Source organism: Gadus chalcogrammus, chromosome 13, assembly GCF_026213295.1.
Source record: "Gadus chalcogrammus isolate NIFS_2021 chromosome 13, NIFS_Gcha_1.0, whole genome shotgun sequence".
NCBI classification, from domain to species: Eukaryota; Metazoa; Chordata; class Actinopteri; order Gadiformes; family Gadidae; genus Gadus; species Gadus chalcogrammus.
In genome coordinates this window covers 938,159-954,923 of record NC_079424.1, presented here as the reverse complement: position 1 = coordinate 954,923, position 16,765 = coordinate 938,159, and the positions used below count along the sequence as shown (strand labels likewise).

The 16,765-nt window shown below is 50.3% G+C and overlaps 1 protein-coding gene across 1 annotated transcript in view; it reads right to left on the bottom strand.

Moving 5' to 3' along the window:
• The window catches only part of LOC130402238 (immunoglobulin superfamily member 21-like), a 127,931-nt gene that overhangs the window by 83,185 nt on the left and 27,981 nt on the right, over positions 1 to 16,765 (bottom strand). The gene's annotated exons all lie outside the window — the stretch shown is intronic.

Below are 16,765 nucleotides of genomic sequence, written 5' to 3'. Positions count from 1 at the left end.
GACGACCTTCGGTTGGATTGGTCATAATCAGGGTGTCATCTAAACACACACAAAAACACACACACACACACACACACACACACACACACACACACACACACACACACACACACACACACACACACACACACACACACACACACACACACACACACACACACACACACACACACACACACACACACACACACACACACACGAGGTTGCCAATTGTGTGCGAGAACTGGAGAAAAGCTTTTTGTATCCGGCAGGGGAGGAGATAACGCAGACATGATAACGACGGAGATAATACCAGACAGCTCAAACTGCCGGCGTCATTCCGTCCCGCGGCCGGGTGAGTGTGCGGCCGGGCGGACCGGCCAATAAAAACAACTTAAAAGTTTTTCTTGACAACAACTTGAAAAGAGCAGATTATTTTTGACAGGTGCTTTCACGCCTGGAGAAGACAATAATTGTGTGGATGGAGGGAGTGGCGTACGGAGCTTCGAACGCCTCGAGGACACGTGTCATCAGGAGGGACTCCAGCTGAACGCTCGGCTACACACACACACACACACACACACACACACACACACACACACAACTCACAGTCTCTCACACAATAAACTCAGACAAACACACAAACACAGTTACCCCAGTACAGACACCAAGTCTCTCTCTCACACACACACACACACACACACACACACACACACATACAAAAAGACACTCATGTCAGACCAACACACACATGTCACACGCATGTCACACACACACAGTGACCCAAGCACAGACACCAAGTATCTATCTCTCAAACACACACACACACACACAAATCACACACACACACACACACACACACACACACACACACACACACACAGAGTTATCCAAGGACAAACACCAGTGCCCTATACCACGAAGCTCGCTGAACATACCCAGGCTTTCTTGGGAAAACCTGGCTCGACAGAGCCGCAACTCGCAATCAGAGTTAAATGGTACCACGAAGCTCACTTTAGATTCAATTAGTTGAACCAGGTTTTCCGCTTTAGGTTCAGTGCGCGTTCACGTGAAAGGGGCGTTTTTTGCGTCATTTTTCTCACCTTTACGATAGATCAATCAGTCTATATGCGTTTAAGTGAAAATATTCTGCATATTGTTTGTAAAATAACTATGCCAAATGCAGAATTGTTCGCCATTAATCCAAATAGAATGATGATGATTTAAAAATGCATAAGCAACGTCCATCCTGCCTTATTCTATCATTTAGGGAATTCACTTTAAATACACCCTATTTAAGAAATGTATGGCATGTTTTCGACTGCTGTGAGGTAGCGGCTCTAGCGTAATGGATTGGTATAAGACCCGAACGCCAGCGACCGGGGTTCAATTTCGCCGGTCTATCATCATGCAATTTACCCCCATAGATGTGGTGCCAGCACGGCCTTGAAAATATGGCTTCAAGTTCGAAATAAGCACAAAAATATAATTTCATAAGCTTTAGTGAATAAGTATTCCATATGCATGAGAATTAGGACTTTTTAAGCTTCACATACATTTGCATTACTTGTGAGTCGAACACCCCGGGCAGAAATTCAAGACTGACGCGCTACCTCCACTCCAGCACACTGTCACAGAGACACAATGCGCAACAGTAATCATTGTCTACATAAGGTCCAAAAGGACAATCAAATAACGAACACCCTCTGATGAGAATCTGTATCTCTCATGAAGAACCCCAATTTCGTTGTTTGCACAATGACAATAAAGTCTGAAATCTGAATATCGTCAGACAATGCCAAGGGATCGGTTCTGTCCCGTAAAACCCTCTGTCTCCGGAGAGACGCCTGTACGAGAAGTGCGCCGGGGTCCACGGGAACACCCACAAATGGTGACGCCATTGTCAGAGGAGGGGCTGGGAACCTGCGCACGCCGATTTAAGTAGCCGATCTCCGGCTAGACTAAGCCGAAAAACTGCTCCCGACCAGGTTTGGTTGCGAGCATAAGTCACCATGGTGATACAGCGACGCTAAAAGAGATCGACTTTCGTGGTACAACTAACCCAGGCTTGGAGCTCAACATACCTCGCTAACCCTCTAAGCGAGCTTCGTGGTACAGGGCCCAGATCCCTCTCTCTCACACTAACACACACACTCGTGTCACCTCACAGATCACAGTCTCTCAAACAATAACCTCAGACACACACACACACACACAGTTACCCAAACACAGACACAGAGGCTATCTCTATCACACACACACACACACACACAACCACACACACACACACGTCACACACACACACACAAACTCACACTTGTCAGACACCTATTGGTTTCAGTCTGCACCTGCGATTACATATCTTTTATATTGCGGTCTGTCAAAAATAATTGAATTTATTTCCTACAATACATGTCAGGAGAAGGACCTCATGCTGCCAAATAATAAATAAAGAGGGTGTGGGAACGGCTAAGTGCTAACGACAGGAGACGACGCGCCACGGTTTAGGACCGGGAGACGTTTCTAATTGCTAGCAAGGTCGCTGTGGCTGTCTCCGTCTCGTCTCCCGTCAGCGCGACGTGTCGCGCTCCGGAGCCGCGTCCGACCGTCTGTCACCACGGAGACAGACTGGCCTGCTGCCCTTCACAGGAGAGCAAAAAGTAAAGCCCCCTCCCTCACACGTCCTGGCGTTCCTGATCCACGCTCTCTGCCTTTAATTGAAGCTAGCCGGCGTCTGAAATAACCGACCACACAACGCTGGCCAAAGAATTCATGGTCTTTTACGGTTCGGAATACAATTAGAATATGCAGGAGTAGGAATGTTTGTGTGTGAGTGTGTCTTTGTGTGCGTTTGTTTTTGTGCATGTGATTGTTTAATGTAAACATAAATGTGCGTGTTTTTGTTGGTTATATTTATACAAGCATCTAAATGTCCTTAAGTTATTGCCATGTCCATCTGTTCGTGAACCAAGATATTCTCCAGCACAATTTGGCTTACCATATGCTATGCCTTTGCTAGTGTGTGTGTGTACACGAGTGTTAGTGTATTCTAGCGTGCATACATACAAGTTGTGTGTTTGTGTGTATGTGCGTGTTCGTGAATACAGTCAAGTACTGAGCACACGGTGGTAAATGATGGAGATCCTTGCTGTCAGCCAGGCTTCCCTGCAGCCTGTTTCCATGCTCATCCTCATCTGTCCTGAGACACACACACACACGCACACACACACACACACACACACACACACCAAGAACATCCTAACAACTTAACAACCTAACAAGCTAACAACCTCCACCATACACGGTGGGGGTCTCCCCAGCCCGGCCGTCTCTCCTCCCTCCTCCCTCCTGTAGGTCAGCAGTGCCCTGGGGGGGGGCTCTGGGGCAATCAGTTGTCAACATCTGCTCCAGTGAGGAGGCTGGAAGAGTCAAACAGAGCCTAGAAGGCAGTAGGAGGCAGGGCCATGAGGGTGGAGGAGAGGTGAAGAGGGGGTGGAGAGGGAGGCTTCGCAGGGTGTCAGGGTTTGGTTTTCCTACCTGGTCACGTCTTGTCACCTTACTCTGGGGACTCTCTTTTTGACTGACAGCTTTCTGTGTTTCGCCGTGTTCTGACACCAGCGTCGGCCCTAAACGCGTCCAGCGCTGGGTGAACCAGCACCGTGTGAATCAGCCGGGCACACGACACAAACCCGTTTTCACATGCTATTCGTCTTCTTCAAAGCAATAGAGCACAGGTGTCCCCTACTGCCCCTCGCTCGGCTGTGACACTGCCATCGTTGTCATTGGAGACATACCGTGGGAAAGAAATACTGCCAACAAAATTGTGTTCTGCTTACAGAATAATATAAAACTTATGATTATACCTTTGGTGGCATTCGCCCATGACGGGCTTAAGACGTAATGACTGAGGCATAAAGAGAATCTGTAACACAATTGACAGAGTGATAGAAAGTACCCTACATGGTGGTGTAGAACAGAAGCAACAGTGTTAAGAACCCCCAACGATGGAGACTGAAAACTGTATCAGCGAGTTGGTCATCACAGAAGCATGAGGCGCTCCAACACCCCTCAGCCAGGCTGGAGGCAGTGATCCGGCTCAAACCCCCCTGGGCCCTCGCACATCAGCCCCGGGCACGTGCACTTCAGCGCAGTGCACGTGCACATCACCAGGGCACCTCACACACAGCTCAGCACTTTCGGCCTGAAAAATCAGCAGCGAATCACGGGACACGGAATCCTGATTCTGGAGACCCGTCAGTGACAGGTTGAATTCAGATCTCAAACCGGTTTCCCGTGATTGCACCAGGTTTGAGGTAGACACAAATCTGATTCCACTCATAAAACATTTGCCAAGATGTCAAGAAGTCTCGAACGGAGCTCGATATCACGCAACCAATCACGTCTACATGAAACTCACCCCCGCCCCCCGGCCTTTGGACTCTGGGACGGGCGCCGTGACAGCCGGATGGAGCAAAGGGGCTCATAATGTTATCCTCGGGAAGTTCGTCCTTAATGAAGCTCAGAAGATCAGTAGACGCCGCGACCACTCGCCCTCTGAGGGGAAGCTCCGCCCCCTGGCTCTGCCCCGTAGCTCCGCCCCCTGGCTCAGGCCCTTGGCTCCGCCCACTGTGGCTCCGCCCCGTCGTTCGCTGCCTTTGTTCCGTCCTGTCTCCCCCCTGAAGTCATTCCACTTGTCGCCAAAGTTACGGCCGCACGCACGCGTCTGAATAGAGATTAGCCCGGGGTTTTCTCCCCTCACCGCGCTTTGTTGTTTTCGGTTTCCCTCCTCTCCCCGCCCGCCTTACCTCGCCTTCTCATTATTATTCACTGATGACCTCGATCTCTGAGTGACAGGGCCGCGTCCCTCCCGTCACCAATCTCCTTTTATTTGATATCTGCTCGCTGGCTCGGAAACACCACAGAGCAGCCCACAGGTTTTTGATGGAGCTCTCCCTCTCTCCCTCTCTCCCTCTCCCTCTCCCCCTCTCCCTCTCCCCCTCCCTCTCCCTCTCCCCCTCTCCCTCTCTCCCTCTCCCCTCTCCCTCTGTGGTGCCTTGGGGGGGGGGGGGGGGAGAAACCTCTTGGTGGTGGATGTGGGGGGGGGAGAAACCTTGTGGTGGTGGATGGGGGGGCAGCACCTCGTGGTGGTGGATGGGGGGGGCAGCTCCTCGTGGGGTGGATGTGGCAGCTGGAGGGCAAGAGAGGGGGGGGGAGACGGGGGGCGACGGCAGCCAATGAGGGAGCGGAACAACTGTGGTTGAGGAGGGAGCATAAGGAGGAAGGGAGGAAGTGGAAGTGGGAGGGAGGAAGGGAAGGAGGGAGGGAGGGAAGGAGGGAGGGAAGGAGTGGAAGTGGGAGGGAGGAAGGGAAGGAGGGAGGGAGGGAGGGAGGGAGGGAAGGAGGGAGGAAGGGAAGGAGGGAGGAAGGGAAGGAGGGAGGGAAGGAGGGAGGGAGGGAAGGAGGGAGGGAAGAGGAAAAAAAAAAGAGGGGGAGGTGGATGACTGTAAAGCGGCGGGAAGAGGCATCAAAGTCGGCCAATGACAAGCAGCCAGAGCAGTAAACATCAGCTGTGCACGGAGGATGGCGCCGCCGTCCTCCGTCAGCGGGACGGCCACGGTGACCTACAGCTGAACCGGGGGCGCCCGCGCTGCTGGGGGGGGCGGGGGGGGGGGGGGGGGAGGGGGGAGCAGGGAGACGGATGGGAGAGGAGGAAGTGTTGTGGCTATGAGGGTGTGGTTATGAGGGTGTGTGTGTGTGTGTGTGTGTGTGTGTGTGTGTGTGTGTGTGTGTGTGTGTGTGTGTGTGTGTGTGTGTGTGCGTCTGTGTGTGTGTGTGTGTGTGTGTGTGTGTTGTGTGTGTGTGCAGTGTGTAGTGTGTGTTTTTTCGTGTCAGGGAGAAACTGAGTTTGGGGAATTTATAAACGCCTCTCTCCTCCTCCACCGTTTATGACATTGCTGCCTCCTCCTCCTCCTCCTCCTCCTCTCCCTCCTCCTCCTCCTCCTCCTCCTCCTCCCCCTCCTCCTCCCCCTCCTCTTCCTCTTCCTCCTCCTCCTCCTCCTCCGACATTCATAACGTCTAAAGGACACAGTGCCCCCCCCCCCCCCCCCCCTCCCCTACTCTATGACAGATCAGAAGCTCCACAATCTGCGGGCGCCAGGTAGCGTCGCCCGTGGTTACGTGGGGACGGCCGGTCCCTTTGACCTCTGCTGCTGATGAGCATTATCACAACAGGAAGGACGCGCCTCGCACGGCCACGCACCGAGGAGAGGGAGCACGGGAGAGAGAGAGAGGGAGAGAGGGGGAGAGAGAGAGAGAGAGAGAGAGAGAGAGAGAGAAGGCGGGTTAGTGACAGAAGATGAGAGGGAGAACAGAGAGTGCAAATAAGGCAGAGAGCGATAAAGAGATACGGAGTCAGAGGGAGTCGGGGGCAGAACAAAGCCAGAGATACGGGAGGATGAAGATGGGGAGGATGAAGATGGGGAGGATGAAGATGATCTGGGGGGCTGAGGGGGGAGAGAGACGGAGGCTACGGAGAGTCCAGGGCGCCGTGGGGAGACGGATGGCATGCGGCGAGGGCTGCACATCCATTAGGCCCGTGGTCACCTTCAAACCAAAATACAACGACCGCTGGTTGCGTCTCCACCCCGTGGTCAAAGCCCCTCCTGCTTCCTCATTAGTGCGTGAGTACGGCTCTAATGAGCGGGAAACAGCCTTTGTGCTGCGGCGGAGATAAATGAACACGCAGAGAGCTTCTCCGTGGCACTCTTCCACCCCCGCCCCCCTCCCCCCGGTCGCCTCGTGCGGAGCTCCGCCTCCTTCGCCAGACTACAGCAGGACCCCCTCCCTCTGCGAGTCCTTCAGGAGCCCAGAGGGGCTCGCAGACCAAGAGAGACGCTAATGACGTGGTTGATGGGATTATCCCCGGGCGCCGTCGTCGTGGACGGGTCCGCTCGGTCACGTGGAGGATCTTCTGTCCCTCGGAGCCGAGGAAAGGTATGAAAGATGGAAGCAGATTCAGAGATTCTTTTTATATTATCGGAGCGAGAGATTGCGAAACGTTCAGCATCCAAGATGTCTAATTTCCCTCGCGCTTGAACCTGCTGGAGACCGAGACGCCTCCCACACAGGTGAGGCAGCTGGCGACGTCTCGAGTTCAACCCTCCGCTCCCGAGCTGCAATTACTCATTTCTCTTGGGCTAAACGAATACACGGTCAACATGAAGAAACCGGGCCAACGGCGAGTCCACTGCCAATGCTGCATTTCCCGGATGGCCAAATAAACGTCTTTTAGCAGCGACGCCGTATGAACTGTAACTAGGCTGCACGACGTTTCATCGGCAAAGCATTTCCTGGCACCTTGGCTAGACTAATGACATCACAGCCTACAGATGGTGCGGGCTGCGGGATGTTACATGGTGTGACTTTATGACCGGGCTGGTGCACAAAAGCACAAACACAGCACATGGCATTTAGGCCGTCAGCAGAGGCTTCTGTAACCATTTTTCCCCCCGTGCCGCTACCAGTTCACTGGGCTGCCAGTAAGACATATGACACACCGGGCACCGGGAGAACAGTGCACGTGTGCGTGCGTGCGTGTATATGTAAGCAGAGTGTGTCCCATCTCATGTGTATGCACTGCTAGGGATGCAGGAAGAACTAGAATACGTTCCTCAAACACCCGGCCGAGTCTCATCGACTGCGCGGTAGTTTTGTAGCCGTTTGCTTTTTTCCGCACAGAGTTGCGCGTAAAGCCTCAAGTCTGTGAGATTGGACGCCGATGTACGCGAACAGAAAGTCAGTAGAACCTGTGATCAATACGTGCTTCGCGGTACACCCACAACAGATCTCTCCCTGCCAAGCAGTTTTTAACCTGCCTGTTAATTTTGAAGAGCTAGCGAGATGCACTTGTAAACGTATCTTGTCTAATTGCGTTTTAGTTGTAGGTAATTGGACAGGGCAGCGTACTGTATTTCAGCTACACAATGAACCAAAACAGTGGCTCTGCAGAGAGGAGGCTGCTGCCCGACACATTTGCTTCAAAGCCCTGTCTCCTGGGCAGGTTTACCCAGCTAGACACGCCGAGATCCAGACTTGTAAGACGTCTTTTGGTCCCTGCGTCATGAATATCTTTAAAATAAACTAAAAAAAGACATTTGGAACTGAATATACTGTGATTATTTTTTATATATCTGCACAGGAGCTCTATGCTGCTATAAATGCTGCTTCAGTTTATCAAGAAATTCACAGCAAGAAGTCATTATTGTAAAACTTACCGATTCAATCGTAAAACCTAGAGAAAGTTACCGATTTTTGTTTCCATGGTTCACAGGGTACAAATCTTGCTGGATCATTTCTCATCATCACTCAGATTGTTATGAAACTTCTGTTTTAAAACCAATTAGACACATGCTGACAACAAAGACAACTTGTTATGAGACATGATCAATTTGACATTCATGATTAAATAATGAAGCCTTATTGTGTTTATGCATTGTGTAGAGAATTCACAACAGCTAACATATTTTATATAGTTCATAAATTATATATTTGTAAAATACCTCTTTCACTTCTGCTATAGTCTGGTTCTCAAAGTGTCCAAACACAGAACATTCTCTATTTGTGTTGTGTTTCTTTGTGTCTCCTCCATCTAACATGTTTGGCTGAAGTAACCATCCTTTTCAATACATGACACATTGCTGTAGACATTGCTTTGTGGATCGCTGGAGGTGGTGGACAATGGATCAATCATAACACAGGGTAGAGTAAAACAAAATGGGCCCAATATTTGGCAAGCACAATAATAGACACAAACACGTTTTTGTTAGAAAAAAAAAAGGAGAAATAAATGCGGCCAAACACAATGGGAGGACTGGTTATTGAGCTGCTAATGAGAATATTGAATTATCCTTGGTTGGACCCAAGGATTAATCCCAGCCAAGGAACCCTGAAACGGTTAAGGCATGTCAATGGCAGCTAGATGCTCCCAAAAAAACAGAAAAACCAACAAAAAAGGGGAAAGGGAATGAGAAACAGCAGGGGAGCTGTGATGGAACAACAGAGGTGACATGTTGTCAAATTGGCATGGGAGCTGATTAATTGAGTCGTTCGACATGCACCTTAACTGGCGCACTTCTTTATTTATTTCCGCTCGCCAAGGAAATCACTCCTAACTAAAGCTAATGGGTTGGCACACTCTGAGCCGGCAGAGGGGGACTGCACATTAATATCTGCTAATCAATCAATCTCCCAATCAGCTCGTATCTCACCGACGCCCTCCGTCTCCCGTCTGGAGCGCCAGCGCTGCCACCGCTGGCCGGTCGGTGCGCTGCACAGCGGAGGAACTGAGGTGCTCGGAGGCGTTTATTTAAAGAAGAACTACAATTTACGATTTAGCTTTGTAAATATCAGGTGTGTCCCTAGCCTTATCTTTACATTAAGGGCATTTAGCAGATGCTTTATACAAAGTGACTTGTGACAGGACTGCAACATACAACAAGTGCGTACATTAAGTGTCAGGACGTACAACGTACAACATCTGTTGTGGAATCTTCCCAAAACCTCCACCCACTGTAATGTATATGAAGCAATCAATGTGTAACATTGAAGAACACATGGACGACCTAATCTATGGCTCCACACACTAGCTTAGCAGTACCAGTAATGTATAGCAACAGCATCCATCTCGCTCGTAGTGTCTCACACCATCAATCTCCCCTGAAAGTATTTGGAAAAGTGACGGGGGGAAAAAAGCTGGCCGTGATGAATGATACAAAGGTCAGCCCAAAGTCGAAATCTCATGTATCAAAATGATTCCTGCCCTCGCCCCGTAATCACAGCAACTCCAGAGCGCGCTCATGCCCACCCTCCGAGCCCGGGCCGACATGAAGACACATGGAGCCGCAGGTGTCCTTCAGAGCGGAGCCGTCCACAAACACAGCAGAGAGATGAGCAGGAGGCGCGGGGCGGACCAGCGCCGCCGACCGCCAGACAACGTGGGAGTCCGAGGACTCACGGAGGACTGGGTCGTCGGGACCACCATCGCAGCTACAGCCCAGACCACCCAGAACCCAACAGTATGGAGTTACACCAACACACTGATGAACAAAGTAGGCAGGAACGGCCAAACTAGCTGCTTTCTTGGTTCCCCAGTTTGACTTCTGTATTCATGTATATTATTACAGTATTGTATTATATATTATTATTATTGTCGGCCATTATCATCATTTTTTATTGTTAATCCGTTTTTTATCAGCGATGTACTTTTGCAGAAAAATAACAAATGTGTATCAATTGATTGACGTGACGCATTGCGTCACGTCAGTGCGATAATCTGGCAACACTGAACTAGCCTGAAGAGTGATGGGGGCCCCTGATTGGTCAGTCCACGTCAGGCTGTCCACGTCACCTGACAGCAGGCTCCCGCTTCCCCCGGACGCTTTGCGGCGTCTGTGGGAAGCGGGTGACAGACAGGGGGACCACAGGGTGCCACAACAGGCAGAGATTCTGCTCTCGTGCGCACTCCTCACGCGCACTTGCCATGTCACCCGTGCACTTATGCGGTGTAATGGTGTGGCTCAAAACCCAGCGCATGACTCTCTTGGGGGGGTGTTTGTGTGTGTGTGTGTGTCATTGTGTGTGGGGTATATGTCAGTATTTATCTGTGTGTGTGTCTGTGTAGTGTATGTGTCTCTGTATTGAATGTGTGTTGCGGGTAGTTTGTCATTGTGTGACACACACTGACACCACAGTGTGTGTGTGTGTGTGTGTGTGTGTATGTGTGTCTGTCTGTGTGCGTGTGTTTGTGCCATTGACGTGTGTGTTTCAGTGACGTGTGTGCGTGGGGGGCACTTTGAGAAGTCGGGAAACTATTTGTCGTTGAGAGTGAGTGTTCGGGGCGTAGCATTAAAGGAATGTGTCATTGAGAACACATTTTTGGCCAGAGAAATAAACGCCTGTCAGAAGGTTTGTGATGATGGATAATTCTCCAGCCTCACCGTTGAGATAAGAACAATACCCTTACTGTGAAGAAAATATATTTTCGGCCATTTTAGAAACAGTGCTCCAATGCATCGATTAAAGGATAAAAACACCTTTGAGAAAGGCAGGTCTGCAAGACGAGAAGACAATTCGGAACTTGAGCTTGAGAAGAAGCTATCAAAATCATTCGGACAAGTTTTTATGTACTCACACAAATACATATCCCGAAAATAAACGCATACAATTATATTTTCATCGCATCTCAGAAGGGAATTTCAAGCACGTAAAGCAATATTGGACGTCTAAATCAGATACAGCAGTTTATATTTGACGCACTTCATAAGAAATAGAAAGACTTAGGATAAAAATAAAAGAAACTTGACTCCCCTCTCACTTGAAAACACTTTCATTTCCGCACCTTACCTTAGCTTTCATAAAAGCAGAAGGGCTTCTGGTAGGCCAGTCCACATGATGATCTACTCTTCCTGGCAGATTGCAGAGAGTTTTAAGTCGACTATGAGAATATCACGCTTGTTTAAATGGCCCAATTGTGGCCAAAAGAGCATCCAGTTAATGCTATTGTGATAAATGTGTGTGAGGCAGGGCACTATGCCACTGAGGGCAGCGCTGATGCTGTTGTCTCATACTAGTAAGTTGCCCACTACATACATTTCCTATTCAGTCTTGCACCTTTCTACGCTCAGATTACGTGGGTCACCTGGGGCCTATGTTTTAGGCACAGAGGTCAGCCTCTGGTTCTTCCTGTAGTCGTTCCCTCCTGTTCTCATGCTTCCCCCAACGTAACAGTTAAGAGTCTCAAATGGGGGAGCATCTTTCAGTTTGTCCTGAATGTTGTTCAGACCAAGAGGCAAAATAGACTCCTGAATCGGCTTTCAAGGTATTCAACCAACTGCCTTGAATAGCATGTTAATTACTGAACGACTTGAGCACCTCTAATTAGTTTGTCCACTGTGTGTAACGACTGTGTGGTCAGGGGGCTGTAGTTGGAAACCAAACACATGCCCAGTCACCGAAACAGAATTTGGTAATCAGGGAAAATCGTAATGGCATCTCATCTATGAGCTACATATGCTACACCAAGCACCGATGGGTCCACTGATTTAAGTACATGTAGTGTTAGCCCAATTTGCCCATGACACATAACAGCAGATAGGCCAATTACAGCGTTTCAGCTGTAGCGTTATGCACCTTTAGGCTATCGACACGACGCAGATGGCTGCTAATGTAAGGGTACAGCGACTGCATTGGGCTGGAGCAGATTCATTCCACGTGCCGCTTCTATACTATATGGGATCTCAGCAAAAGAGGATTAGAAAAAAGAATCTATAAGAGAGCAACGGCCTAAATGCTACTTATACTTTATGTTTCATTATTGCAGAGAAATCTAAGTTGTGAAGGAAATTTAGATTTGCTGACCAGAATCAGCAAAGATCCCTCAGATCACTGCAGACACAGCTCACGATGACCGAGGAATCAATAGCATTAGCTCTAATAACCCACCCACATCCTCAACGACATTCTCTCCCAGCCCTCATCAACGTAACGGCTCTGAATTCGGAGACGATTGTGAAATAGTGGCCATAACGCAACAAAGCCAAGGACATCCAATGACAATCACTCAGCCACCGCTGCCAAATACCCAAAAGTACGTGAAAGAAAATGGAAGGGAGGACTTGAAAGAGAAAAACAAAACTACAGCCCAAATTAAATCACCAAAGGCCACACACTGGAAGAGGAACAGGTGATTTGGTTTGGAGATGAATTTCTGTAATTAATCAACGGTTCCCCCCTGATCTGCTTCCACGTTCATTACTCACATAATGGGAACATTCCTTGAAAAGTACAGTCCTATCAAGTTATAAATAGTATACAGAATAGTTTTTTTTCCGACCGAGACACAGGAATTATTTTGACAGAGATATCTCAGCCACAAAACGTCCTCTGTCTCATTTCTCCAAGATTGACATGTGTCATTGCAGAGAGGAAAGACTGACATGTGACATTGCAGATGTTAACACAGTGGGATGACTGTGGTGTTTCATGGCAATGGAAAGAAAAAAGGCAAACGCAACGGACACATCCATTCCAGCGCTCCCTGCATTACGCCTACTTTAATGGTCTCCAGTCCTAATGTTGATCACATTACATCACCATTAGAGCACTCAGCATTCTTATAAACCCTAGACCTATAGGCCGGCCATACCAGTAGAGACAGACCCGTTAATGGTGTTCCCGAATGCCCATTATAAGGCTGGTTGATGACTTTCGCAGAGAGCGAGTTGCATTAATTAGACCATTTGGTTTCGGTGGGAGGTGGCGGTACACAGAGCTAACCTGGCTATTGAATTTGTATTTCTCCTGTTTGTTTGCTAGTTTTCTTTATCAATTGCGACATGGGCCGTTCCGATGCCTTGCTCACAAGTATTCAAAGATACAAACACACACACACACACAACCAAAGAGGTGAAGAACAACATTGTTGCTCACTCTCAGAATAATGATTTGCAACGAGCTAGTAGTTGAGAGACAAAGAGCAGCCACTGATGACGAGAGCACTCAGGGATGGATTTAGCACAGTTAGGCTATTTGTCGAGCTAATTGTATCGATTTCAATGACATTAACTGTTTATAAAGCCTCGCTGTGAGGCCACTTGTACGGATAAGAATAACCGTTACGTAAGCCGTGTCAGCAAGGCACATCGGAAACTTTAATGATACAGCATGCTTTGCTGCAAACAAAGGAGCACTTTGTGCTCGACTAGAATACACGTCCCTATCATCCAAACACAGAAAACAGGGAGGTATCCCTTTAACACACAAACAGACTCTGACCGCTCCCTGAAACTATAACTTTACATCGTGCCTCATCCTTTAATTGAGCTAAGAGTCGCATGGGCAGGCAGCGTCCGAACCACGGCCCCTCGGCCCATCAGCGAAGACTACTTTTCACTTAAATGGAACGGTAGCGCTGACATCCACTAACGGCGCTCACTCTGGAGACGTGGCTCTTGGATAAACATTATCAGGACGCAGGATCCGGTGGAGACTCCTCAACGAACGCACTGTACAGTGCCGACCGCGGGCGCTCCAGGAGCTCCTGACCGGGGCCAACAGGGAGGGGCTGAGTGAGGCAACAGGTGGCCTGATTGGAGAACGTGTGCCGTGGCTGTCTGAGGCCACAGGGGGCCAACAGGGAGGGGCTGTGTGAGGCCAAGGGGCGGGCTGATAGGGAAACCAACAGTCCTGGCTCAACGAGTGGCCATTTTGGATCAAAGTTGCAGCTGGGTGGGGAGACGGAATGCGGAACAGGTGAATGAGGCCCACAGCCCAGTCGTGGACGCACCCTCACAGTGATGGAAGTTCTCCCGGTTATCAGGTTACCTCTCCCCCCATCGCCACCCCAGCCTCCTGTCAGGGTCGGTCGCCTGTCTCAGACAATTTAATTCTGCTGGCAACAGTCTCCGGGAGAGTTCATAGCAAATATCTGCTCCCCTTTATTATTCTAATGATCACTGTCAATCCTGATGGATTACTGTACGCTTTATCGACCTGCGGGTAGCGGCAGAGACAGGCGCAGCATGCATCACTGACGGCCCACTTTGGGCTTCTTTGTGGACAGCGCCATCAGGGCCGTTAATCAGGATAAAACGTCTACCTCAACGTCTGTTTTCAGTGGCTGACCGCAATAATTACTCATTAAACATTGTGTTTTGCAGGAATATGTCTCCGTCCCGGAGCTCAGGCAATATGCTCCTTATGTTCTTTACATTAGGCCCCATCGTTCTGGACTCGAAGTGGAGCGTCGAAGCCCCGTTTTAAAAAGCCATTTGGAGGGAGGAGAGAGGAGGATTGATCAAGATGAACGGAACTAATAGATTGTAATAAATTGATGATGAGGGAGAACAGAGACATATTCGTACTCAACCTTTCCAGCTTATTAAGTGTTGGAATGAAAGAGCATTCCAGATGCTTTGCCAGCTAAGTATTGCTACTTAAAGGAAAAACTTTAAGACTGGATCTAGCTAAATGTTCCAGGATCATTTCCATAATGTTAGAGTATGATGTGGGCTGGAAAAACAAGCCCTTTAAGATGTACATGGACGATATCGCCTCAAAGGATTACACTGCACCCTGTTTTCATGGATTGCACTGCTCCAGTGTTCTGGCTCAATTTGAATTATTTTAATCCCTTTGACCAAAAATCATCAGAATAAAAAGTCCAGGTAGAAAAAAATCCCAAATTTCTAATAACTTACTTGACGTTATCTTTCATTGACAAGATGTCTTTCTTTCACATTGATTGATGTTCTTTAATTTCATAAAACAAAAACCTATGGTATAATGAGATTGATCCCAGCCATGGTTGCCGACTCAACTTTCATATTCAATAAAAGTCATTTGTTTTGAATTTGAACTGACGTCACTGTTATGTTTGTGTGCTGTTCAAAAAGCATTGTCCTCCAACGTCAAGCTTATCAGAGGCCGTGGATGTTTGTGGGGAAGAGCTTAATGGGTTTGGAACTGTTTCAAAATTGTCAAATTCTAAGAATCCATTAGTCCGGGGAAATTAGAGAATGGAAAAAAAGAATGGAAACCCCTTCCATGCCTGCACTGACTGCACCCCCCCCCCCCCCCCCACGCCCACGCCCAGAAGAGACGATTTCCTCCTGGACCCGAGCCATCAACAGGGTGGGGGGGGGGGGGGAGGGGGGGAGGAGGGGGAGGTCATTTATTTGGGTGTAATTATTAAACAATTAACAACAATCAAAACATCAGCGAATACAAATTCAATAGCCACCAAAATTGGCATCCAAAAATATATTGCTCTCTAACCTACTGGGACAACAGCGTTGGTAATTAAGATGACCCGTGTGACCACCCAGAGAGACTCAAGCTCATTTATTTAGTTCATGAAAGGCTTGCCTACATGTAGAGCCGCTTCCAGAGGAGCCGAGGTCAGCCGGATGGGGGCGGCCACGCCCCGGAGCGGACGCACCGGGGGCGAGTGCTCCGCCCCACGGAGCGGACGCACCGGGGGCGAGTGCTCCGCCCCACGGAGCGAACGCACCGGGGGCGAGTGCTCCGCCCCACGGAGCGGACGCACCGGGGGCGAGTGCTCCGCCCCACGGAGCGGACGCACCGGGGGCGAGTGCTCCGCCCCACGGAACGGACGCACCGGGGGCGAGTGCTCCGCCCCACAGAGCGGACGCACCGGGGGCGAGTGCTCCGCCCCACGGAGCGGACGCACCGGGGGCGAGTGCTGCGCCCCACGGAGCGGACGCACCGGGGGCGAGTGCTCCGCCCCACGGAGCGGACGCACCGGGGGCGAGTGCTCCGCCCCACGGAGCGGACGCACCGGGGGCGAGTGCTCCGCCCCACGGAGCGGACGCACCGGGGGCGAGTGCTCCGCCCCACAGAGCGGACGCACCGGGGGCGAGTGCTCCGCCCCACGGAACGGACGCACCGGGGGCGAGTGCTCCGCCCCACGGAGCGGACGCACCGGGGGCGAGTGCTCCGCCCCACGGAGCGGACGCACCGGGGGCGAGTGCTCCGCCCCACGGAGCGGACGCACCGGGGGCGAGTGCTCCGCCCCACAGAGTGGACGCACCGGGGGCGAGTGCTCCGCCCCACGGAACGGACGCACCGGGGGCGAGTGGTCCGCCCCACGGAGCGGACGCACCGGGGGCGAGTGCTCCGCCCCACGGAGCGGCTGCCCAAACCCTCATTTGACTCCGACCAAGATTAGGGCGATGAGAAGACATAAGATGCATAGGACATCGGCGTGTAA